The sequence below is a fragment of the Anser brachyrhynchus genome (genome assembly GCF_964034855.1).
Source record: "Anser brachyrhynchus genome assembly, chromosome: 1".
Lineage (NCBI taxonomy): Eukaryota > Metazoa > Chordata > Aves > Anseriformes > Anatidae > Anser > Anser brachyrhynchus.
The window spans coordinates 111778852-111803607 of record NC_137694.1 but is presented as its reverse complement, the minus strand read 5'-3'; positions in this window follow the sequence as shown (position 1 = coordinate 111803607).

Here is a 24756-nt window from a genome sequence, read left to right as displayed (position 1 = left end):
AAAGCACTGGGAAAGGCAATCAGATCTGGTATTTAGTGTAGAAAAGCATAACTGCATGTTATACACAGTAGTGCTCTAAGTGTTATTTCCATAACTGTGGAAAAATGGATTTGTATTCCAATATTGTAACACTTCAATAATTTAATTACTTTGATCATAAGAATATGTGAAGTAATTCTTAAAGAGGAAGAGAATTTACTCTTGTATCACTAGCAGCTTAAACCAAAAATGAACAGTGGATTTCCAATTAAGATTTTAGAAAACTTCCTACTTGCAGTGAAGATCATTCATCTGATGCCTATAAACACTTTGAACAGAGCTTCTTGTGTATCACAATATTGGCCTATCAAGTAAAATAATTAAAAATTATTGGATATTCTGCCACCTTTGCCACAAACATTGTCCTTTAACACACACACAACACACACACACACACACACACACACACACAAAAAGAAAAAAGACACCAAGTATTTTTAGTACTAGCAGGTCTCCTGGTTTCCAAATTTGAGATAAGCTGCATTACAATGTGCCCTTCACGATTCTCATTGTAATAAAACAGCGTTCTGGGAACTTTCTTGCAGCAGTACAGTTCTCAGTGGCCTTCACTGGTAATGACCAGTGATAGTGTGTTGTATGAGATTCATGTGTTAACATTTCTCAGGAATTTCCCAGACTGTCTTGCTGGTATTTGCCACAGTGCTGCAGAATGAGGCATTGAGGAGGAGGGGGCTGGGGAAAAAGCATTCTACAATTTCCTTTCAGAACATTTACAGATATTTTTTCCAGCTCAGCATGTATGTTTTGGAGGCAGGAGAAGGCCTGGGCACTCAGACTGTTGTCTTAAATGAAATTCCAATCAGTATAAAGGCTGGCTCTCTAGACAGCCATTAACTTGCAGGTGTGCCGGACAAAAACGTGCAGCTTGGTTAAACAAATGAAAGCCAGGTTATGAATGTGCAGCCTTGAAATCAGAAGGACAGAGTTATCTATACAAACATGTTTTGATGTACATACATAAAATTAAATGAGAAATGATGAGGTTTTTGGACAAAGAAGTTTCAAATCTAAAAACAGGTACTGTGCTTAAACGAACATGTATCAGGAGACCTAATTTAGGCATCAAAATCTGACACTTGCAGAAATTTTTCTTGTAAAATCCCTGTAAAGTGTCACAATTGGCGCTATCTATCCATAACATCCCACTGTTGGAACATTAATTTAGAACTGATTTCATCTCCTGGTCTTTTGGTTGTTTGCTAGCCCTAAATTTTAATTCTCTTGATATAACATTCGTTTCTGAGATCACGGTAAGTATCCTTGAATCTGTTTAGCATTGCGTAGCAATGCGAGTGGCTCACATTGAGTAAAAATTCAACTCAGAACACCTATGTTCTTTCAGAAGAACAAAGAGAACTGTTAAGAGTACAGAGGGTTTTACTTACTAGTATATTTCCTAGGCTAGGGCAAAAACTGGAGCTCAGCCCTGAGATCTCCTGCAGAAGTATGCAACATACAGCCGCCTGCTGCTGAAGATAAGAACAATTTTGCTGAGGTAATATTCATCACAGGACATCTTTCTATTATTTGTCTTTTTATTTGCTGTCCAGTTACAAATGGCTATACTTTTTTTTTTTTTAAATGCATGTGCTATTTCAAGAACTTGCCAGAAGAATTCTGATTGCTAGTTTATTGCCACATGTTGTTTGTCTACTGATTAAAGTCATAAATCAAGCACTTTGGTTCATCTATATTAAATGTGATGTCCATAATCAACACAAGACTTACAGGAATTAGAAAAGAATTTCTTAAAAACTTAACATAAACAGTGCTGAGAGTAAGCACATTCTGCATGGTCATGAGACAAGGAATACTGCTTTTCAGCTAGGTATGTGTATGATGTCTACAACTATAAGTGTAAGTGAAGCTATCCCAACAATATCACAATAAAATTGAGCTTACCTCAATTTCTGAGGTTAAGAAACTCAGATAAACTCTGTGGATAAAATCTGTGAATTAGGCAATTTCAGAAAGAAGGTATGCAGCAGAGCTGAGAACCGAACCAGAACTTGAGTTTCAGATAATTTCCATAGTCACAAGCACATCCATAATCAGAACAGTCTGTTTTAAAGACCTCTTGTACTTGTTGCTTTCTTTTTCATCAGTCTGCTTGTCATCAAGAATGAACCGAAGAAGGAATTGAATGCAAAAGGAAATACTGAGATGGATTTTTTACAGCAAATTCAGATGTCTTTAATCTATAAAAGACAAAACACTATAACACAGCTCATTAGAGGAATTAAATAGTTATTTCACAATGAACTGATTTTATCCTACGGTGTACTAAGTGGACATTTCAGTACACTCTTGCCAGTAGTCATGTATTTTGGATGGAAACTGAGGTAAATACAAAGTGCTCTTAAATATCAGTTTGTTTTTTACCAGATCAGCCAACTGACACACTGTATTTCCTCCCCCACACCATGGCTGACTTGTCTTTTCCCGCAATCAGGAAAAACATTACTTTCTCATCAAACTTTTAAGTAAGCATACACGAGGTTCATATTTACTCCATTAACTACACAAATTTGGAACTAAAGTGAATATTCTCAGTTTGTGATAGTTGATAAGGAAAGCTTTTGTGATGGTCGAGCTCAGAAAAGTGGGGTGTTTACTCCCCAGACAGGAGTTTGGAAGGTCAAATTTTCCACCCAGGAAATATTTTTTTCCAAGTTCAACACTGAAAGCTATATTTATATTTAGCAGGTAACAGCTGGATGTATCATTTTAAAGGAGAACACTTGAAATCCCTTGATAATATTCATCAGAAGTTTAGCCAAATGTTGTTTTTTGTGTGTTTTTTTTGTTTGTTTGTTTGTTTTTCATTATTTGGCTCAAACACCTAACCGATGAAACACCTTTTCCGGAACAATATTTGTGAGTAAAACACTCTGACCTTTCCTTGGGATTTCAGTAACTTGTATTTAGACCCACACTCTGTGGCTATACTGTGGCTTCAAACCATTGTACACATCGAAGAATGGAAGAGTCCATCATGGAGAAACTTCGCAGTAACAGTTCCTGGAGGTGAAACCACGAGTCTCCTCTGACTGTACCACCTTTTATCACTGACAGATGTGCAGTGGGGATGTAAAACCACCTTTCTGGTGCTTTAAATCCTCAGGCTGGGGGAAGTGTTGTCCAAGGATTAGAGCCAGAATGGCCATGCTCAAACTCTGGATCTACCTGTTGTTGGCTTAAGGCTTTGTGACCTTGAGAAAGTGCTTCTCTTCTGCTTAACTTCATGCAGTCCTTGCGTTTCCAGTTTTGTTGTGAGATTTCTGGGATCACCAATCCTTAGTAATAGGTCTGGAGGTCTGTTACATTTTTTTTTGTTTGTTTTTGTTTTTGTTTTTTTTTAAAAAAAAAAAAAACATGAAATAATTCCCATCAATATCAGGATTTCCCTTTTAGATGTCACATGGTAGAAACCTAAAGTTTATATTTACTTATGGAGAGTACACCAGAAGTTGCCTGATGAGGCAAAAACTTAATACATACCCCCATGACCCAGCCTAGTTTCTTAGAGGAAAACTTTATCTGAAAAAGAAATATTGCTTGCTTTTGTCTCTTATCTGCTCATCCTCAGTCATCTGACTCCTCTAACATTCTTATTTCTCAATCAGTTTGTCCTTTTCAATATTATAAGTGCCATAGAGGCTTGTGGGTGGTGAGTGACGGGAGCTTTCTTCTTCGCTTAGTTCACTAGTCGGCTTGAGGTACACTTCTTCCTTTATATGGCAGGAATGGAGTGCAGATGTAGTGTTACCATAACGCACTTCAGTTTTAATACTTGAGCATTTTTCCTTTTCTTGTGAAATCTGTAATGCAAAGGGATCCAAACTCTGTAATAATTGGAAATGTATCAAAGGTTGTGCAGGCTGTGCAAAAAAGGTAATACAGCCAGTATTTGAGGAAACATGGAGGAGGCTGCAACATCGTTCTGCTCTGTCCTAAAAATGAGACCCATTGCTGAAAGAGAACATCAGCCACTTCTTTTTACCTGGTTGTATTTAAACAAACACTGCAAGGAAGTGGGCATAAGTACAGATCTGCAGGAGAAGAGGAGTGGGTCAAAAGTTTCACTTTTTATACACAACTATAAGAGTGAAAATAAAGTGACCCGAAAAACAAAGATAGAAGGGAATCTTCCAAAATCAGGTTGAAGGAATTATGATACAGAGCAATGACTTAGGAAGCAGACTGTTTAAATCTGCTGGTGTTTGACATTTTGTTTACCTATAGGAACTGTTAATCTGAGATATTTTTTTCACTCTGTTTTGCTTCAAGATGTACATGGCTTAAGCTGGAAGCAAATATTTCTCATTGTATTTAGTGTAATTTCCCATGAAGAACTTGTTATTTAGAGAAGTTTTGATTTCTAAACATATTTCTAGAAATTGCAGGTCAGCTGTTTTGAAAAGTTTGTTGTGTGATAGATTACTTATTCTCATCCATCTTTACAAGACAGAGTGGAATAATTATTCATGCTTTATATTTCCCCACAGAAAATCTAATGTCATTTCTAAATAGAAGTGGAGAATAGATCCCATGGTCCTCTGAGACTCATGTTTGTAGTTTTGTCCATAACTTTGCATCCAAGTCTTCTGAGTCACTCTAACTGTACAAAGTCTGTTCATTTTCAAAAATGTTTTCTTATTAAAAAATGTCAGGTACTTCATGACAGGCTCTTTCAAGAACAATATATTCTTTCAAGGAAAATATTTCTTGAATGTGGAAATGGTGGTTTGGTTTTTCATATCGTGAATGATTTACAAAAAAAAAAAAAAAAAAAAAAGGATGAAGGGTAGACTCTTCTCCTGGAGTTCAGTCTTGAGCCACTCCATGTTTACTTGCAACAGCTGACATTAAAACAATTGTCAGTATTCAGAAAAAATGACAGCATTGTATTTCTTTCCTATTCATCTTTCAGTATGAAAAGGAAAGGTAATGTGTGCATTGATATTACATTTGGACACAAGATTAATTATTATTTTATCGTTTCTGACCCAGCAATGATTTGGAGTAATCAATAAAAATAAAAATAAAAAAAAAGTAAATATCAATACAATCAATAAAAAAGTAAAGCCAGTTAAATCACTTCATCTGCTTCACAATGCCTATCTGCCTTATGTCTTTGAATCATACCTCGAGACAGAGGTAATTTCTTACCAGGTGTCTGGAGCCTACAAAAATGCACAGCCCTGACCTGGAACTATCCTATTGTTATAGTAGTTCAAATAATAATGCCAGCACAATTTTTGTTTACTGTACAGTTTTGATTGAACAATTTTGATTGTACAAGTTTGATTGTTTATACAATTATTGTGTCTACGTACACAAATCTTTAGGAATCATAGAATCATTAAGGTTGGAAAAGACCTCGAAGACCATCTGGTCCAACCATCACCCTGCTATCAATGTCACCCACTAAACCATGTCCCAGAGCACCACATCCAATCTTTCCTTAAACACCTCCAGGGATGGTGATTCCACCACTTCCCTGGGCAACCCGTTCCAATGCTTGACTACTCTTTCTGAGAAGAAATGTCTCCTAATTTCCAACTTAAACCTCCCCTGGTACAACTTGAGGCCATTACCTCTAGTCCTGTCACTAGTTATCTGCAAGAAGAGGCTGACCCCCAGCTCCCCACCGCTTCCTTTCAGGTAGCTGTAGAGAGCAATAACGTCTCCCCTGAGCCTCCTCCAGACTAAACAACCCCAGTTCCCTCAGCTTCTCCTCATAGGACTTATGTTCCAGGCCCTTCACCAGCTTCGAAGCCCTTCTCTGGACACGTTCCAGGGCCTCAATGTCCTTCTTGTACTGAGGGGCCTAAGACTGACCTCAGTACTCAAGGTGCCACCTCACCAGAGCAGAATACAAGGGCATAATCACCTCCCTGGTCCTGCTGGCTACACTATTCCTGATATAAGTCAGGATGCTGTTAGCCTTCTTCGCCACCTGGGCACACTACCAGCTCATGTTCAGGTGAGCATCAATAAGCTCCCCCAGATCCTTTTCCTCTGTACAGCTTTCAAGCTACTCTGCCCCAAGCCTGTAGAGTTGCATGGGGTTGTTGTGGCCAAAGTGCAGGACCCGGCACTTAGCCATGTTGAACCTCATCCCATTGGTCTCTGCCCATCAACCCATCCTGTCCAGGTTCCTCTGCAGGGCCTTCCTACCCTCCAGCAGATCAACACTTCCCGCCAGCTTGGTGTCGTCTGCAAACTTACTGAGGGTCCGCTCAATTCCCTCATCCAAATCATCAATAAAGATATTAAAGAGGATGGGCCCCAAAATATACCCCTGGGGAACACCACTGGTGAGTGGTTGCCATCTGGATTTCACTCCATTCACCACTACTCTCTGGGCCCGGCCATCCAGCCCATTTTTAACTCAGCAAAGTGTGTACCTATCCAAGCCATGGGCTGCCAGCTTCTTCAGCAGAATACTGTGGGAGACTGTGCCAAAGGCCTTGCTGAAGTCTAGGTAGATTACACCAACAGCCTTTCCCTAATCTACCAGGTGAGTCACCTGGTCATAGAAGGAGATGAGTTTGGTCAGACAGGACTTTCTTTTCATGAACCCATGCTGACTGGGCCTGATCACGACATCATCTGCCTGACCCTATACATTTATCTAACTCTCCTCAGAGATATTCTTTCCATTCATTCCTCTCTGGTGGTCCTATACTAATTTTCCATAGAGGATCTTGTTTCTGCCCTTCAGAGTTTGTATGGCATTTCAAATAAGGTCTTTTGTCATGAGCCCTGCTTCCTAACCTTGTGTGTTTGGCTGAGTGACCAGCCAAGAAAGAAATGAAGAAGCATGTAATGGCCCCATGGTCTGATCATGGGCCTTCCAATTTCAGCTGACCTCAGCTCCTTTCATACTGCTTTGCAAAATAATGTTGGAAATTGGAAACAGGGATAGAGGATGGTGCTCCATATTTGTCACTTCCAAGTCCTATACCATTTACTGATACTAATCATCCACCTGATGGTGATCTTTCACGTGAATTCTTACAACTTTAATGACCTGGAGGATTAGTTAATTAATGATCCAGAAGGATTAGTTCATTCTATGTAATGTATTCAGTATTGCAAGATTTCCATCTTGCTTTATCAGTGGTCATTTACCGACAATTTTTGAAGTTGTTAACAAAGTGGTAAAAAACACCTAGGATAAATAATAGGAAGTGTTCAGGGCACTTTTATAGGGAACAGCAGCTCAGGTTGCTGAAGAGAGTTCTATAAAATAATTAACTCAGGTAATTAACAACAGCAAAGCAAGTTTGGTGCAGACTATTTTGTCTTGTTTCTTAGTAGGTGAGACTACCAAGGTACTGTGGTTTGAGGACTGAGGACTTTTCTTCAGTCTCTTGTGTTCAAAATGTTATGTCTCGATGAATGATATGTTTATTGATCCAGAAAAGCACTAATAATAATAATACCTAGATAGATTTGGGTTTGAGCATTTTGCCTTTGCTTCTTCTTAAAGAGTTACATCAGAAATAGATGTAATACTATAAGTTTTGGGTCATTGAGGAGTGCAGATTTCTCTCCTTTACTTTTCTTACCTTTCTATTACGTTCCACTTCCAAGGGATTATTATTATTATTAATATTTTTAACATGATGCACAATAATATGAGATGGGAGGAGAGAAAGAGTGATATCAAATATTTTCATGCAATGGGAAAGTCTTTTTCCTCCTTGTTTCCAGGCAGAAAGGAGATTTCTCACAGGAGTCTTTATTGCATGCATTAATAACGAGATAAAAAAGCGGTACTGAAGTTTGTGTTTTTCATATTTCCTCAACCTGCACTGAGAAGTGACACTATATAACACTGAGTATACCAGGAAAGAGATTGCTGGGAAAGTTGTGTAATCTCAAATACACATCATTATGGAGCAAGTTAAGATACTGGACTTCAAATCACTTGACAGCCTTGGGGGAAATCAACCTTTACCTTCTGGGTTACCAATTACATGAAATGTAGCCTTTTGTGCCATCCTGTCACACCTCTCCCCCACAAAAAAAAAAAAAATTCTCTTTCTTTCTTTTTCATATATCCTAGATGAGACTTTTAAATTCAAGTAAGTTTGAAGGCAGTTGAACTTTTGTAATATTTGCTCTAGCAGCTTATTTGCACTGACCACAGAAGTCTGAGGCAAGAATGAATACAGACTAAAATGCACCATAGGTCTAAGCCAGAAGCTTTGAACTCAGGTACAAGTGAATCATTTCTAAATAATCTGGCCCATACAATAGAACGTTTCCTGTCTGGGTGAATTACTTACTGCTTGCGTGGGCTTGTGAATGATGAGAAAAAAAAAAAGAAAAAAAAAAAAGAAAAAAAACAAGATAATAAAATCCATGTTCTTCTTAAACCAGGGAGGCAACCCAGTGAAGATGTTTGAAATGCTAAGGACTGATGTAAATGTTTCAGGTTTGGCCTGCTATGGGGTGATCAAAGCGCCTGTTAAAGGCTGCAGTATGCTTTGGTTTAGCAACCACCCCCATTATCTCTTATTTTGTACCAGATACATCATAGCTATCATTTTGTCTCGTCCTGTCAGTGTCTACATAATTGATAGAAAATAAAAACGAAAATAAAAAATGCACTCTTTTAAGGTTTTGTTATTTAAATGTGTTACTTGAATGCCTGCAAAGATTAGATGGAGGTTAGGGGGTGGAACCAAACACTTATGGCAGCTTAAAATCTTCACATTTCTGGTAATCGCCACATGACAAGAGTAAGACAGCTTTCCCTGGACTCTTTTCTCCAGATGCTGATCCCTGTTCAATGTGTAATGTTGGGCCTGAACAAGCTGCTATGTTCAGCAGCGTAACTTTTTTCTGTAAAGCATCTTCAGACTGCTCTGTTATAAAGCCAAACACTGGTGTGGGAAGCACCATCTAAGAAGTGATTCAGCCCATTGTGTGAATTTCTCCAAGAAGTATGGTTACAGGAGGAAAACCTTTATTTTGCATAAGGGGCGATGAGTCTTCCTTAGTGCTAAAAAGTGAATTACTTTTTATGTTTCACTTTCAATATGTTTGCTCTGGTGAAAAGGTGAAGTTTTCTACCTGTTACAACCAGAGCAAGACTAATTAATTCCTAACACTGTGCAAGCTAGTGATGGGTGGCCGGCGTATCCTACAGCATACATAGAGGCACTGAATGCCCCAGAAACCTGTTTCATTAAGACAGTTGTTCTATCACTTTCCTGTGTTATCTGCCTCCTTCGTCTCAAAAGCACATGGTATGTTTAAGATCAACTTCCCACAGTGGTGACCAGTCTCCAAAGTCACTCATCACTGATGGATATGACAAGGAGGATTCCACTGCACTGTAGTTTCCAAGGCAATAGGTTGAAGTCAATTTGTTTAATTTCTGTAAACCAGCTGTACAGATGATCTCATGATGTCCTTGAAGAAATCAGGCCTGTGGGCCCAGAGGTTCCAAGCCATAATGTTATCCTTCTCTTTTATTATTTTTGAATTAACATTTAATATAAATGAACAGTTTTATCCAAGATTAACAAAAAATAATTCCCTGTGTAACTTGAAGAATTTCATTTGAGTTGCACAAAGCGTGACTTTGGCCCACTATATGTTTTCTCTGAAGATGTGAATCATCTCTAACACAACTTCAGTGATTTAACATTTTGGGCAGCAGATCGATGTAAGCAGTTTTATAAAACCTCAGCAGCCATCAAAAATTTCCGTAGCTGCTTTTTTTCAAAACCACATAAATGTCTTGCAGTTGTACAGAATGAAACATCAGGCCACAGAACTTATACAGCAAATTCATAAGCATCTGATTTTAAAGCATCACTTACAACTGAAGTTTCTGGCAGTAACTTTCCCTTAAAATTAAAAGCCTCTTTTTCCTAGGACTTACTGTTGTGATTTTGAATGTGATCTATCAGGTCATCTGTCTACATCATTCTCCTTCTGTACACATTTGGTCTTGAATGTGATCTACACTGTAGATAGCACCTTGTTTATTATACTCTATATATTCAGTCTGATTTCCCAGAAACTACAGGCTGCAGTTAAAATGTACAGTGCTGTGCCACCATGTAAATTCAATTCTGTGGTGATAAAAATTTGCAATTTTTTTGTTCTAATGCAGCATTCAGACTTTCTAAACAGATTTCCATTACTTTATTATATGTATATCAAAATGCTTGAATTTAGTTTTCATTGTGAGTGACACCATCATCATTTTTTTTCTGACATGTGGATATATATCATTATTGTAAATATTTAATCCCTACCTGTACTGGAATTACTTTTATTGCATTTAGAAATGTACCAGGACAGTAACATAGTATTTTAGAACTTGAACTCACCAGCAAATATGTTAGAGAAAGCATTTAGATTGTGTTCTCCAACAGTGAATGTCTTCAGCAGAAGGAATAAAGGAAAGAAATACTTTTAAACCAAAGAGATCTCCATGGAAAAATGAAAAATGACATAAATTATTTGAAAAACAAACAAACAAACAAACAAAACACTTCTCTCTCTCTCTCTCTGTCTTTCTCTGAAGAACTGTTTATTGATGGAACTAGCTAAAATTCACCATCCTTGGCTCCTTGAGAAGTTTGCCCCTTCTTCTTGATATAGTAATGAAAATTATAACAAATCTCTGTATCCACAGCAAAGTATAGTTTGTAATGCTGAAGGAAAGAAATAACAGGGGATCCTCATTTTCAGACAAAGCTACCACTTGGAGGGAAAAAAAAGGGGAAAAAAAAAAAAATTGCCCCTTCCTCTTTACTTTGAAGACACAGTGAATAAAAAATGCTTTAAAATGCTATCAGGTTGTCCCAGCAACTCTACAGCTCTGTTGTAAGAAATGAATACAACTGTAGCATCTGTTGGTTTTCCAGGTATGGACCAATGCTTAGCACTTTTTAGACAGATGTGGATGGTTTTTGTTTTTATGGGGCATTTTATATAAGCAGAAAGTCTAATAGGTCTCTTCCTATGTTCAGAGGAAATATGACTTTTAGCTACAGTAAAAGCTTGCCAGTAACTGTTCATTAAGTCATAATTTAGTTACAAAAGGATCATTTCCTTTTTAAAGGGAAGTCCTTAATTTGGAGGGAGCCTGATTCAAACTAAGTCCCAGAAACTTCTTTGTAAATGGGAAGGAATGAAAGAGGAATTCATTCATCACTTCTTACTCGGTGTTTCAATATCTGTGGTGAGTCACAGTTAAAAATATTTAAAAATATATTTATGAGAAAATGGGTTTTATTATAAGTATTTGAGATATTCTCCATTAATTCAGAAGGAATTACAATAAATAAATTGTATGTCAGAGCCCGTTCAGACACTGGATGACACTGAAGTCATTTCATTACAGGAAAGTAATGACTAAAGAACCCTGATGCACTTCTTCATGCTACAGGGTGAGAAACAGTACTTTTATCTCGCAGATGAAAGAAGTGAGAATTAGAAGTGAGAAGTTCAGGTTATCAGTATATAATCACACGTACTCATTATATAATCACCATGTACTTCAAAACTTTTATTTTTCTGATACAGAAGTAATATTAATGATTGTTTTTTCAGAATACCCCTTATTCCGCTGCACCAAAATAAATAAATAAATAAAATCACAGATTTGAAAGCAGCATAACTAATTCAAGCCTGTATTTTGATGAGGTGGTACTATTCTATGTTTAAGATACTGTACTCTATTTTTTTAACCTCTTCCATAGGCATCTTTTAACATCCACTATGTGATGATTTTTCCTCCCACTAAATGAAGTGGATTGGTTTATATATTTGATTTCTTAGTCCCATAAAATTCTCTTTAACTTCTGCTGAATTTTAACAAAAATGTATAATGCTCTCTTTCTTGGAAAAACAGAATCAACAAACCATAATAATAATTTGTATACTGAAAAGTCGACCTTGTCCAACCCTATGGTAACAGTTTTTATACTGCACATAGATATTATTATAAACATCTTTTTTAAAGTTTGGTTTGAGCAGCTGTCATTCTGCCTCATGCACTACAGCAAATATAACACAAGACAAATGTTCAGAAATACAATTGTATAGAATAATTCTTCCCCTATCCACAAATGCTGTAACTCTTTCATAGGATGCAGAAGAAGAAATTAATTCAAGTGCTAGTGTTTAAATGTATCCTTATTATTATTATTATTATTATTATTTATCCAAATAGTATATTAGGATTGCAAGTCAAAGCTTCAGAATTTAGTAAACACTAATCCCAAGATTAGTTGCATCAGTCTGTTTCACTTTTCCTTCCTTTGTCTTTTTTGTCTTCCAGTCTCCTCTTCCCAGTGATTCCTTTTCTCAGTATCCTTTCAACAAAATAAGCATAGGTATTTCCTTGACCCTTGACTTTTCACTCCTTCCTTTGCTAAACTGAATAACATTTTTAGCTGATGATATTCGTATTTGTGCTCCAAGTTTGTGTGTCCCTGGAGTTATAGTGTTACATGCAGCTGATTCAGCAAAGAACACCTAGAAAACATATCAAACTAATTAACAAGTTTTTTACTAACTTATCTGGGTACAGTTATTTCCTAGGTTTGCATGGTAGCAACATTTAAGACAGACTTTTATAGGAACAGGAGTAAGTGTATTTCTGATTTGGTGGTGGTGTCATGACAAATACTGATATCTTACCCTAAATCATGAAGGTAGTGGAACTTTTGCATGATTTGAGAATTGGAGGCAGTGGAAGGAGTGTCATTAAAGGAAGTGTAGGGTCATTAAGTGTAAGACATGTTAACCTCAAAAGTAATGTCTGTGTCTATTCAATTAAGGTCTTATTTTTTTCTAGACCCACTAAAATTGCAATTACTCAGTTTTAGCTAAAGGAAGATGGGGATTATTTAAATATTTCTAATCAAGCCAGTAAACTAAATACCTATGGTTTTGGTTGAAATTAATTGGTAAGAGCTTATTAATTATGCATATAATTTTCCTCCTCTTTCACTACATATCAAAGTGCCATTGAATATAAGGACATACAAGCATGACATTTTGGGGAATGGGAGGCATTGCAGTTTTCTCAATGCAATTTCTTCAGTTAAATATTTTAACAAATAGACAACTTTTAGTAAATAGGCAGAACACAACTGCTTCCCCAGTCTTGCCTGTTTTGCTGGAATATGTTCTCTGTTTTTCAAGTCTTCTGGTCTGCAGCACATCCTTTGAAGGTTATTACTTCAGATATCCCCTTCTAGCTGCATTCTTTATTCACCAAAGATTTCCATCTGATGCCTCGATTTCCGTGGCCTGAGGTATATGCTGACCTATTCCTTGGTTGCCTGGGTGAGTTGAATGCCAAGGTGTGTTACAACACCTACTGTCAATCTGGGTGCCATCTAGAGGGCTCTTCAGCACTCTCTGAAGAGTCAGCACTGAGATGACCCCAAACAGCCAAAAAGATTGCACTTAGAATCATAGAATCATAGAATCATAGAACGGTTTGGTTTAGAAGGGACCTTAAATATCATCTAGTTCCAAATCCCCTGCCATGGGCAGGGACACCTTCCACTAGACCAGGTTGCTTAAAGCCCCGTCCAACCTGGCCTAAAACACTTCCAGGGATAAGGCATCCAGAACTTCTCTGGACAACCTGCACCAGTGCCTCACCACCTGCATAGCAAAGAATTTCTTCCAAATATCTAATCTAAATCTATTTTTTTGTTTGTTTGTTTGTTTAAAACCATTATTCCCCCAGCTTTCTTTTAGGCCTTCTTTAGGTATTGCAAGACTTCTATAGGGTCTCCCTGGACCCTTCTCTTCTCCAGGCTGAACAACCCTAGCTCTCTCAGCCTGTCTTCACAGAAGAGGTGCTCCCTTGGTGCTCTCCTCTGGATTCATTCTTATACTTCCATGTCCTTCTCGTGCTGGGAGCTCTAGAGCTGAACACAGTATTCCAGGTGGGGTCTCACGAGAGCAGAGCAGAGGGTGAAAATTGCCTCCCTTGACATGCTGGCCACGCTGCTTCTGTTGCAGCCCATTATACAGTTGTCCTTCTGGGCTGCAAGTGCACATTGCTGGCTCTTGTCTAGCTTCTCATCAACAAACACCACCAGGTCCTTCTTCTCAGGGCTGCTCTCAATTCATTCTCCACCCATCCTGTAATTCTGTTTGGGATTGCCCCAGCTCAGATGCACTGCCAGGTGCACTTGTCATAGCTGTGTTTCTTACAAATGATGGACCAGGATAATAGTGGGATGCACACATTCTTTTCTTCCTCTCACATTAGTAGAATGGAGCATACGGTCATCATTAGTAGCTAGCGATCATTGATGCAACATTAAACATGGATGGCAGTGGATCTTCTTGAAGTGTTAAAGCCACAGTTTTTAGTTACGACTGTTCACAGAAAACTAGATCCAACCCTCTGTGTACCTCTGTGGGATGCAAATATGATGGGAATTTCTGAACTTCAATAATGCCTCAAAAACAAAAAAATGGGTGGTAATGCATAACTGGGGTCCACTGAGAAAAATTTTATTACTTTTTCTTGATTAAGTGAAAACAGAAATGTCTTGAGGGGGCCATTATAATGATATTCATCAGATGTTAAATAAATTAGATCACAAGAGGGTGGTAACACTAGCACTAGATACGTTGCCAGTCCAACTGGATTCACAACAGCTGCAAACTAAACATTATTCACACCGTTCAGGCCTTGTAGCACTTTTCAGATATGTCAAGTTTTCCAGTTCTTCAAAACCTGTTCATCTGCCATTTGATTCCTGGTTTACACTGGAGACATTTCGACTCATCACTAAATTATCTTCAGGCTGTAATGCTGAGGGGATTATAAATAATTCCCATTATAAATATTAATGCCATTACATATTATGCTTGTTTTTTTTTTCTTCTGCTTTCTCAAATATATATATACTGCTATAATTATATTATCTAAGTTAGAACCCATTCCTATCTTACCAGACAGAATACGGTTTTAGATCTGGCAGATCCATCTGGATTAATCTTAAATCCTCCTTGACACTGTAATTTTTAGCCATTTAAAACTAATACGATACCGAGAGAGGATTTTTTCTTCCTTGGCATGCTTCTGCAACTGTGCTGAAGTTTGATAACATTAGTTGAGTGAATTATATGTTTAAGGAAACATGATCTGGTAGAAGATTTTTTGATCTACTGATGTTTCAGAATCGTGCAATAGATTACAGCTTAATGTATTTTGTACATTGACATGCAAATATGAATTTTGCACAATGGCAAATATCCAGTGCTTTATATCGAGGTTTTTACAATCCATTTTCAGATAATTGGCCACCTTAAAAAATAAAAATTTAAAAAATCTTTCTTGGTAATAAGCTGATCTGAACCAAAAAGAACTAAGAAAGTTAGGTTAAAGGAAGGTAATATACAACTCAGAATAAAACAAACAAACAAACAAAAAAACCACACATGATTGTAGTCTCAAAATTTAGTTACATTTTGCATTTTGTATATCCCAAATGATATCATTGCTTTTCTGTGTGTTTGTTTGTTTGTTTGTTTGTTTTTCCAACACTTCTGTACACTGCAAGTCTGCGAGCCCTGAGAAGGTTATGAAGTAACTAATCCTGGTACATGTTTCCAAATACATAAATGACAAGAAGGTGATTTGGAGTAATCAGCATGGATTTACAGTGGGGAGATTGTGTTTTTCCAAACCAATAACCTTTTACAATAAGATGACTAGCTTGATGGATATGATAAGATCATAGGATGCTGTTCACCTTGATTTTAGTAAGGCTTTTGACATTGTTTCTATTATTATTCTGATAGATAAGCTGACAATGTGTGAGTTAGGTAAGTAAGTGCACGAGAAGGATTGAGACCTGGCTGAATGGCTGAGCTTAGAGGGTTGTAATCAGTGGCAAAAAGACCAGCTGGAGACCAGTCATTAATGGCGCACTCTAGGGATTGAGAGTCGGGCAAATGTTGTTTAATATTTTCACTGATGGACTGGAGGATGGGGCAGAGTACACCCTCAGCAATTTTGTAGATGATGGAAAAACAGAAGTGCCCAATACACTAGAGTGCTGTGCTGTCCTTTGGACAGACCTCAACAGGTTTGAAAAATGGTCTGACAGCAATCTCATGAAATGCAAGAACAGAAAGTTCTTGGTCCTGCCCCTAGGGGCAAACAATCCCATGCTCCAGTACAGGCTCAGGACTGACCAGCTGAAAAGTATTGCTGCAGAGATGGACCTTGGTGTCTTGGTGGACAGCAATATGACCATGAACTAGTAATGTGTCCTCAAGGTAAAGAAGGCCAGCAGTATCCTTGTTTGCATTAGACAACAAATCAAGGTGGGTGATCCTTCCCATTTGCTGAGTACTGGTGAAGTCACACCTGGAATGCTGGGTCCAGTTCTGGTCTGCCCCTTATAAGAAAAACAGTGACATACTGGAGAGAGTATCGCAAAGGGCCGTAAAGATGAATAAGAAAATGGAGCATTTCTGCTATGAAGCTAATAGCACTAGGACTGTTCAGTCTGGAACAGAGAAGACTCAGGAAGATCTTATCTATGTGTATAAAAACCTGTTTGAGGAAAATGACGATGAGAGACTTTCTCAGTGGTGCCTAGTGATAGGACTGGAGATAATGGGTACAAATCAAAACACATGAAATTCTATCTGAACACAAAAAAGCACTTATTTGTTACTGTGAATTTGGTCAAACATTGGAACATGTTGCGGAGAGTCTGCATTCCTGGAGATATTCAAAACCTGACTCGACATGAACCTGATCTATCTGACCCTGCTAAAGTAGGTGGGGGTTGGACTAGTCAATCTCAAGAGACCTTTTGCAATCCCAACAATTCTGTGATTATTATTATTATTATTTATTATTATTATTATTATTATTATTTTCCTTCCCTATATATTGCAAATTCTCAGGTTTTTAACATTTTCTAATCACAAATTCAAGGATTTGTATTGAATGTACCTTTGAAATTGATCCAGGGAGGAGAAGTAATAAAAACTATAAAATAATTTTGAGGCTTAAAAGTTCTAGAATGAAAAACAATGCGTAGTCTTATTAACCGTGACATTGTCTGGGGACAAAAACAAATTATTGCGTCATTGTCCAATGTATATAGCTATCTTCTGACAAACATCAAATTTACCTAGTCTGGGGATCAATAAAGTTTTCAATTTGTTTCAGGAATATACTTGGATCTCAGCAATATAAAATGGTAGAAGTTGTATTTGTTTCCGCTCTCCAAAATCTTTATATGTAAGTTGTGAATATCTAAGCTACCATAAAAAGTTTCCTATAGAATGGTAATATATATGTAATATTCAGCATCTATATTCATACACTTCCTAGACAGAACAGTTGAGGTATATGGCTTCAAGAAAGCACCAATCGAATCAGAATAGTAGTTTAAAACTGTATACAACTTTAAAAGAAATAAAAGATCTAAGTATGTGATGTGCTCCTTACAATTGGCAGCAAGAATTTTAAATAATGTAAGCATTTTATTTATCTTATTTTATTTATTTTATTTTATTTTATTTTGTTTTATTTTATTTTATTTTATTTTATTTTATTTTATTTTATTTTATTTTATTTTATTATTTTTTTTTTACCATGACTAGATTCTGTTCCTGCCCGTTTCTGTTATTTGCTTTGATCATGTATTGCCATTGGTTTTATCATCAACTCTGGATTTTGTTACATTTTCATACAACAGATGTAAACAGCTAATTTGATTCATTTATTTTAATCAGAAATTTCTGTCACAGAGAATGTCCTATTGTCTCACTAATCTCTTAAAAAAAAAAAAATCAAGATGATTAGAAAACAAAAAGCCTATGTGCCTTATATGTTTTTTCTGTTTTCTTCAATAACTGACAAATTTCAGAAGCTGAATTCTTTTGGCTTTTTACCTCTTTCCATGCAATTCACATTGTTTTCGAAGAACAAAGCAGCCCCTATTTCCCATTTGCTTCTCTAATGGCACAATATGATTCATAAAGTTTGGCTTTTATTCTGTCTGTATTTGACACAGGCAGAGTGTCTATCAACAGCTGAGGCTTGATTTTGCTCCCTAAATATATTCACGTCATGCCCTAAGCTATCCCTATTGGATCTCAGCTGCTGCTCCAAAGGGCAGATTTTCTGCAGATTCTGTGCTATGTTTGGTAGCCCTAGGATGTCTCAGGTATCCCAGAGCATCTCAAGGAGAGCTAAATACCAATCTTTAGGCAAATGAATTGATCCTCTTTCGGTTAATGACAGTAAGGCCTCATTCCATCTATGATATTTGACTCTTGTGTTTTTGTTAATTTGTTTGTTTGTTCGTTTTGGTTGGTTGTGGGGTTTTGTTTGTTTTATATATATATGTGTGTGTGTATATATCACTGCAGTTACCTCTAGTTTTAAAAACCCAGCGTTGATTATAATAGGACAGATTTAAAATGACTTTGAAAAAGTTCACTGAGCAGCGCTGCGAAGCCCTGAAAAAATTATTCCATCTTACATAAAAGCGAGTAAACTTTGTAGTCCACAGATATACTCAGCTGTTTGGACTGGCAGACCTATAGAAACGCACCAGAACTCAAGGAATGCTGCAGAACGTACTCAACCCCAGTCTCTTCCGGACATGCCCAGTGTAAGTCCAAGCTTCAGGGCATACCAGGGAGCACATCTATTCTACAGTGTAAACACAGATTATAGGCTGTTTTAGAAAATGATACAAAAAAGTCCTATAAATTTTTGGCACATGCAGGATTTTGTTAACCAGACCAGAAAACATGCTAATGATTATGACTTAACACATGGAATTTCACAGAAATATCCTGTAACCCTGATTAGGATTGATAAGCAATGTGGTTGAAATATGAGATATTGTGGATGGGAGTGTACAAGTGCAAAAGTGTGGAGAAATTGTTGTTCTTGTTCTTTCTTTTGTAGAGATTCACAGGTAATTAAATTAAATTAAAAAAAAAAAAAAAAAAAAAAAAAAACTTGGCCCTGTAATATTTGTCCTGTTTTTAAAAACTATGAGCAGTAGATTTTAATTTGAAAGAAAGGAGCTATTCCATAAGGGGAAACAGAGTAAACTCACGTGGAATTATCAGAAAAGGGAGAGAGAAACAGCTTTAAGGTAATAGAAGCTATCGATAACGGAGCCAGTAAAGCAGTGGTACCATAAGCATAAAAATAAACACTGAAGTTTCCCATTCCTTTTCATAATGATGAAAATTTAGTAAAGATAAAATATGCAGATATATACAGAAAAATAATGAAAATAGTAAAATCAGTCTACATAACTTTCCAAGTTAATCAATTTCAATTGCTGAAAATGCTTTTTTATGTTAAGTACAGTTTGTACTATCCCAAGCACAATGTCTCAATCCATACTTTTTTTTTTTTTTTTTTGCTATTACATATTTATAAAATGCAAGTGTAGGCCATGTTTTTCTGCCTTCTAACCAACTTCCTTCAGTGTTGAGCTGGCACGATGTCTAATGTTTGAGGCACCAGACTGAGAATTGATACATAGAAGCTTTTTCAGTTTGGCACAGCCTTCCTTTCTGACTTTGCTCAGTCATTTGGACTGAGAACATCAGCAGGTTTTACAAAGCTGTGTTCAGTATAGGTTGTGCCCAGATATGGCAAAATTGCAAGTGTACAGCACAGGACCCAAATTATGCAGCCTGGGCAAAGATGATAGGCAGGAGGGAATGTTTTTGGAATTGTAGTGCATCTGTGTAGTGCAACCCTGTCTTTCTACTGTCATTTAAAGACAGTATGACCCTTCAGTATCTAACCTGAAGTCACCAGCATCTCACTGTAGCAGCCAGCCTTACCAGCTCAAGTTGTCATGAGGCAGAGATCTTTTCTTCTCTCTTCGTTTTAATCTCCTCAAACCTCAAGTCTCAAAGTAGGAACTCAGAACAACTACGGGGATATTTTAACTAGCAAGAGTTTAAAGAAAGGATGGCACAATTTTCCAATCCTAATTTGCCTCAGAGGTAGATAACAATTTTGATATACAAGTGATTTGAGAAGTAATAAAAATATTTAAAATAATGCAACAATTATGAAAAAAATATTGGTATTGAGAAGCTGAAAAGATACGCTGTGCTATTGAAAACAGAGGAAAACATTTTATTTTGCCAACAAAAGATGGTTTCATTGGGTCTTCTAACTTACACATATATAACTACATTTGAATTATCTGAGCAAGTGCTGGTATTTCTTACTGTTATTTCCATTTTATTTGGGAGTTAGCTTTTCAGTCTTTGAAATTATCTAGTTTTATAGGTTTCTACTTTCCAATCTGAAATGTTATAAATGAGAGTTTCAACCTTAAAGCTAATTTTAAGATAAATTCAGTATAATGTAAAACTTCTGAGCATGCACATCCTAAAACAGACAAAATGATTCACTCCTTCACATGGATAACTTGCTTTCATTCAGAAGATAAGGTCAAGTATGAAGTAATCCACTAACTATTGCATGCTGTCGAGAAAGGTTTTGTTTTGTTTTGTTTTGTATTTAACTTTGAGTATTTTATAGTACTAGGCTGTAAATCATAGGAACAATAAACAGTGGAAGTAACATTGCCCTTTAACTGGGGGGTAAGCCATTCTAATTATTAAATCTGAATCAGACAGTGGATGAATGACATTATTATCTATTGCTTCTAGTGAGCAAGTTCCAATGTGAAGACTGCATCAAGATTTGGGAGGGTAAATTGGAGGAAAGTAGTATTCATTGAGACAAAGCATGCACTGTTAGGTCCAGCTGACATAATCTGTTCTCTCAACTAATCATGAAATGGTTACCTCTTTGACTGAAGAAAAGAGCAATTTGTGATTATTAAGTGAGACATTCTCTTACTGTTCTGCTCCAAAAGACTAACAATGATTCTTGAATTTATAACAATTACAGAATGTCCATAGATGAGGTTGATTACCAAACAATAGATTAAATCATGCCTGTCACAATTCTCAGTGTTGCTACATTGCTGCATTGATTAATGATAGCTGGCAACTCTCTGGATGGCCATTTGCCATTCATTCTTGAGTGCCCTCTGGAGTACAATTTGAGAATGACCCATTGGGAAAATAATATTTTTTTCATCTGTTCATTGCTTCTATTGTAGTAACAGAGAAACTCTGGGAGTGGGTGAATTCAGTTCTTTGAGTTAGCTATTTCTTAGTGCATATAATTTTGGGGTGAAGTGGGGGTAGGGAGGGACTTAGGAAAAAAAAAAAAACAGGCTGTAATTAAGACAGTACAATGTGATAGTTTAAATCAGCATTCTAGATAACCTGATTGTTTCTTCCACAGTACTGTAAATGTCATACGATTAAAAATAATTGGGGCACCAATTATTTCTGTTGATACAGCTATGTAAATTTCTGACAGATATTTCTTCACACCACTTTCTATTCAAACTATTCGTTCTATTCTTTCTATTCAATCTATTGCAAACTTTGGCTCAAGACCCTAGATGTCTTTGGGAAAGACTACATCAGTTCATATCACAGCTTAAAGAAGTGGGGAAAAATGTCTGCCTTTCCTCTAATCCTTTCAGCTGCAAGGATGGCCATTTTTCAGACATGGCCTGATTGTGATGTAGAGTTTTTCTGTGCTGTTGGGTCTAATCAATAATAGAAGATGAAGCAAAAAAAACTCCAAGTGATTCTACTCAGATGAGAAAATTGAGTCTACTAGGCTTTTCTCGTAAATTTTGGGCTCTGACAGTGAGTTTGGATGAACTCTCATGAGCAGAGAATTATTAATTCAATTGTATAGCAGGATTTAAAGGAAACTGACATGTCTTGATCCGAAAACAAATGTTTTATCTGTAAATAAGATAGACCACATTTTACATTCATGCAAGCTTTTGCCTGAAATCAGAAAAATTGCAGTCTAACTAAAATCTGAGATTAGGCATTATTTAATTGTGTTCAGCTCACCTTCAGATGATATTTCTTGTACTTCTAAATTTTTCAAGGAGCTGGAGATAAACACCCAAGCCTATTGAAATTACAATTCCTTAGAAATCCATATAAAACACTGATGAATCTCGTTGTACAAACACATTGAAGTGTGACAAAGGGATTATTTAATGGCATTATTTCTTGTTATCATTTGTAATTGCTCTGCACTTTAGTTCTCATGTTGCTGCTGGTTACACTGTTATTCTAGTCATTTATTTAATAGTATTGTCCATAGAGATTTCCTGTATTACTTCTCACTTTCGGTACTTTGCTGGGCTAGTTATTATTTTTCAAAGGCATGCTTAAAACAACTTAAATCTTCTATTAACATCACCTGACTGAGATGTTGAAATGGAGGAGGAATGTTTGCTCTCTGGGCCTCCACTGCTGAGGCATACTGGAGGGTTACTTTTCAATAATTATGAGTTGAGAGAGTCACAGAATAGTTCTGTTGTTGTTGTTGTTGTTTTTTCCCAGAGTCCCTAGATCTTTTGTTCTTCTCTCTTGGTGGTGTGTCTATAAACAGCATCCACATTTGTTTCTCTCTGTCTTAACCTAAGGTCTTTCTGATTCTTAACGGTGCTTTAGTAAGCTGATTAAAGACATCAAAGAGGTGAACAGAAAATTGATTTTTTTAAATTTATTTAGAACGAATATATCTATTTGGTATAATTATGTAAAATCCCAAGTGAAGCGGGGAATGTAAAACAGTTCTACTGAAGGCAGTGCCATTGATACACTCATAAAGACGGAGTAATTATTCAGTTGCATCCTGCTTGAACGCCCACATGTAAACAGAAACAACATGTACAAATTTCCTGCTGGGGTAGAAAAACATTCAAAAACTAATCTTAAAACACTTTCCAGATACCTCATACATTAAACAGATGAATGTCCATGTTTACTTTCATCCATATACTTCTTCAGGAGGAATGCAGTTACAATGGAGGTATTAAGAATATAAACTATTGTCTGAAGATGGATTTCTCCATTGTGTCTTCTAGGTAGGCTGACAATATTTCTTGGCAAGACAGTATTTCCTGTGTACCACTTAAGAAGTCAACTCCAAGGACTTTTTCAAAGTCATCTACAGATCTTTACACTGATATCTGAAAGTTACTTTCAGACACTAAGCATTGTGTTTTTCAAACACAAGCGTATTTTCAAGTAGTTTCTTGATGAACCTAAACATTCTCAGTTTTCTCAAAATCTAAACTTCTCTCTTTTTTTTTATTAGCCTGATATATGTGTATATATTTAATGACAAGAAATCTGGAATTCATACATAAGAAAGAAATACTCAACTTCAGAGTTAGTCTTTTCATCTGAACATATTAGAAATTGAAATGAAAGCTTCAAACTTCCTACAGCCTGCAAACACTTTCATGTGACTCATCTAGAATGTTGCGGTACAGCCACCCAGTATTTACATTTCCACCAATGTTTTCTCTTCCACTGAGGTCTGAAGGATCATATGAGTCCTATGCTATTTGTTGACCCATGCACTCCAAAGATTCTGCACAAATTGTCCCTTGAATAAAAATGGAATTAATGCTGTACTATGAAAGTTATTCTGTAAAAGAGGAGAACAAGGAAGAAGGCTGTTGCTGTGAGTGTAATAAAATTACACGGGACATTGACCACTCTTTCAGAAATGATATTTGTGACAAATCGTAGATCCACCTGATAAATGTTTTGTGGTCTCCCGACCACCTCCTTTCTCAGCATGTCACCTTTTCCAGAGCACTTTGCTCTTCCAAGCCCATACATGGCTTTGTACAGCCAGACTCATTCTTATTTTTTATTGAAAACTAATATGACTCCCAATCAAACAGAAAAAGTAAGGTCATTCACTGTTCTCCCCCACCCTGATGTTTTTTCCCTGCAACCTACTCTACCTTACACTAAAGATAGAAAATAAAGATATTTATTTTAAGCATGTGTATGTTGTTTGCAGAAGAATCAGGTGAGAACATGTTCCTTGTAGGAAAGATGTGAACAATTTTTACTACTAGGAAGGGCGCATTACTAATAGTCCAGTAGACCAAAACACTGAAATCTCTGGATATCAGAAAACAAAACCTGTACATATAAGAAACACCTTATTTTTCAAATAGTTTATGATCCGCTCTGTAGTCTGTACTGTTGGACCAAAAAGACAGTCTGGTTTTAGTGGGGAGGAGTATTAAAGAAAAGGAAAAAAGAAAAAAAAAAAAAAAAGAATCTACCAAAAATCTTCTCAATAAATATGAAGCATATAATCACTGAGACATTGGCAGTACTTTGAAATACAATTTCTAGTTTTTACTTGTGCCTTTTGCCTGTCATAAGGCTTTAGTTATAACAGTATAAGAAAGGTAGTGCGCTATTTGCCACTAAATAGCAGTGCAACTCCAATAACAACCGCATTGCACTGTTTTCTTTCAATGGAATTTGATAAGTTTTTTTTAAAACAAATTAACACGATTTTATGTTGACAATCTTGGCTTGAGACTCATTGTTCCACTTCATTAATATCTAAAGTAATTTTAACATGCAGTCCAACAACATCCCTCCTTCATTTGCAGCATTTCTCTTTCCTGTGATCATCTTCATGTTATCTTCAGAAACAAAAGTACCAGATTTCTGTGGCTGTTAGATAACGTAGGAAATTGTCTGCAGCTATTTGTCCCTACAACAGCTTGTCTG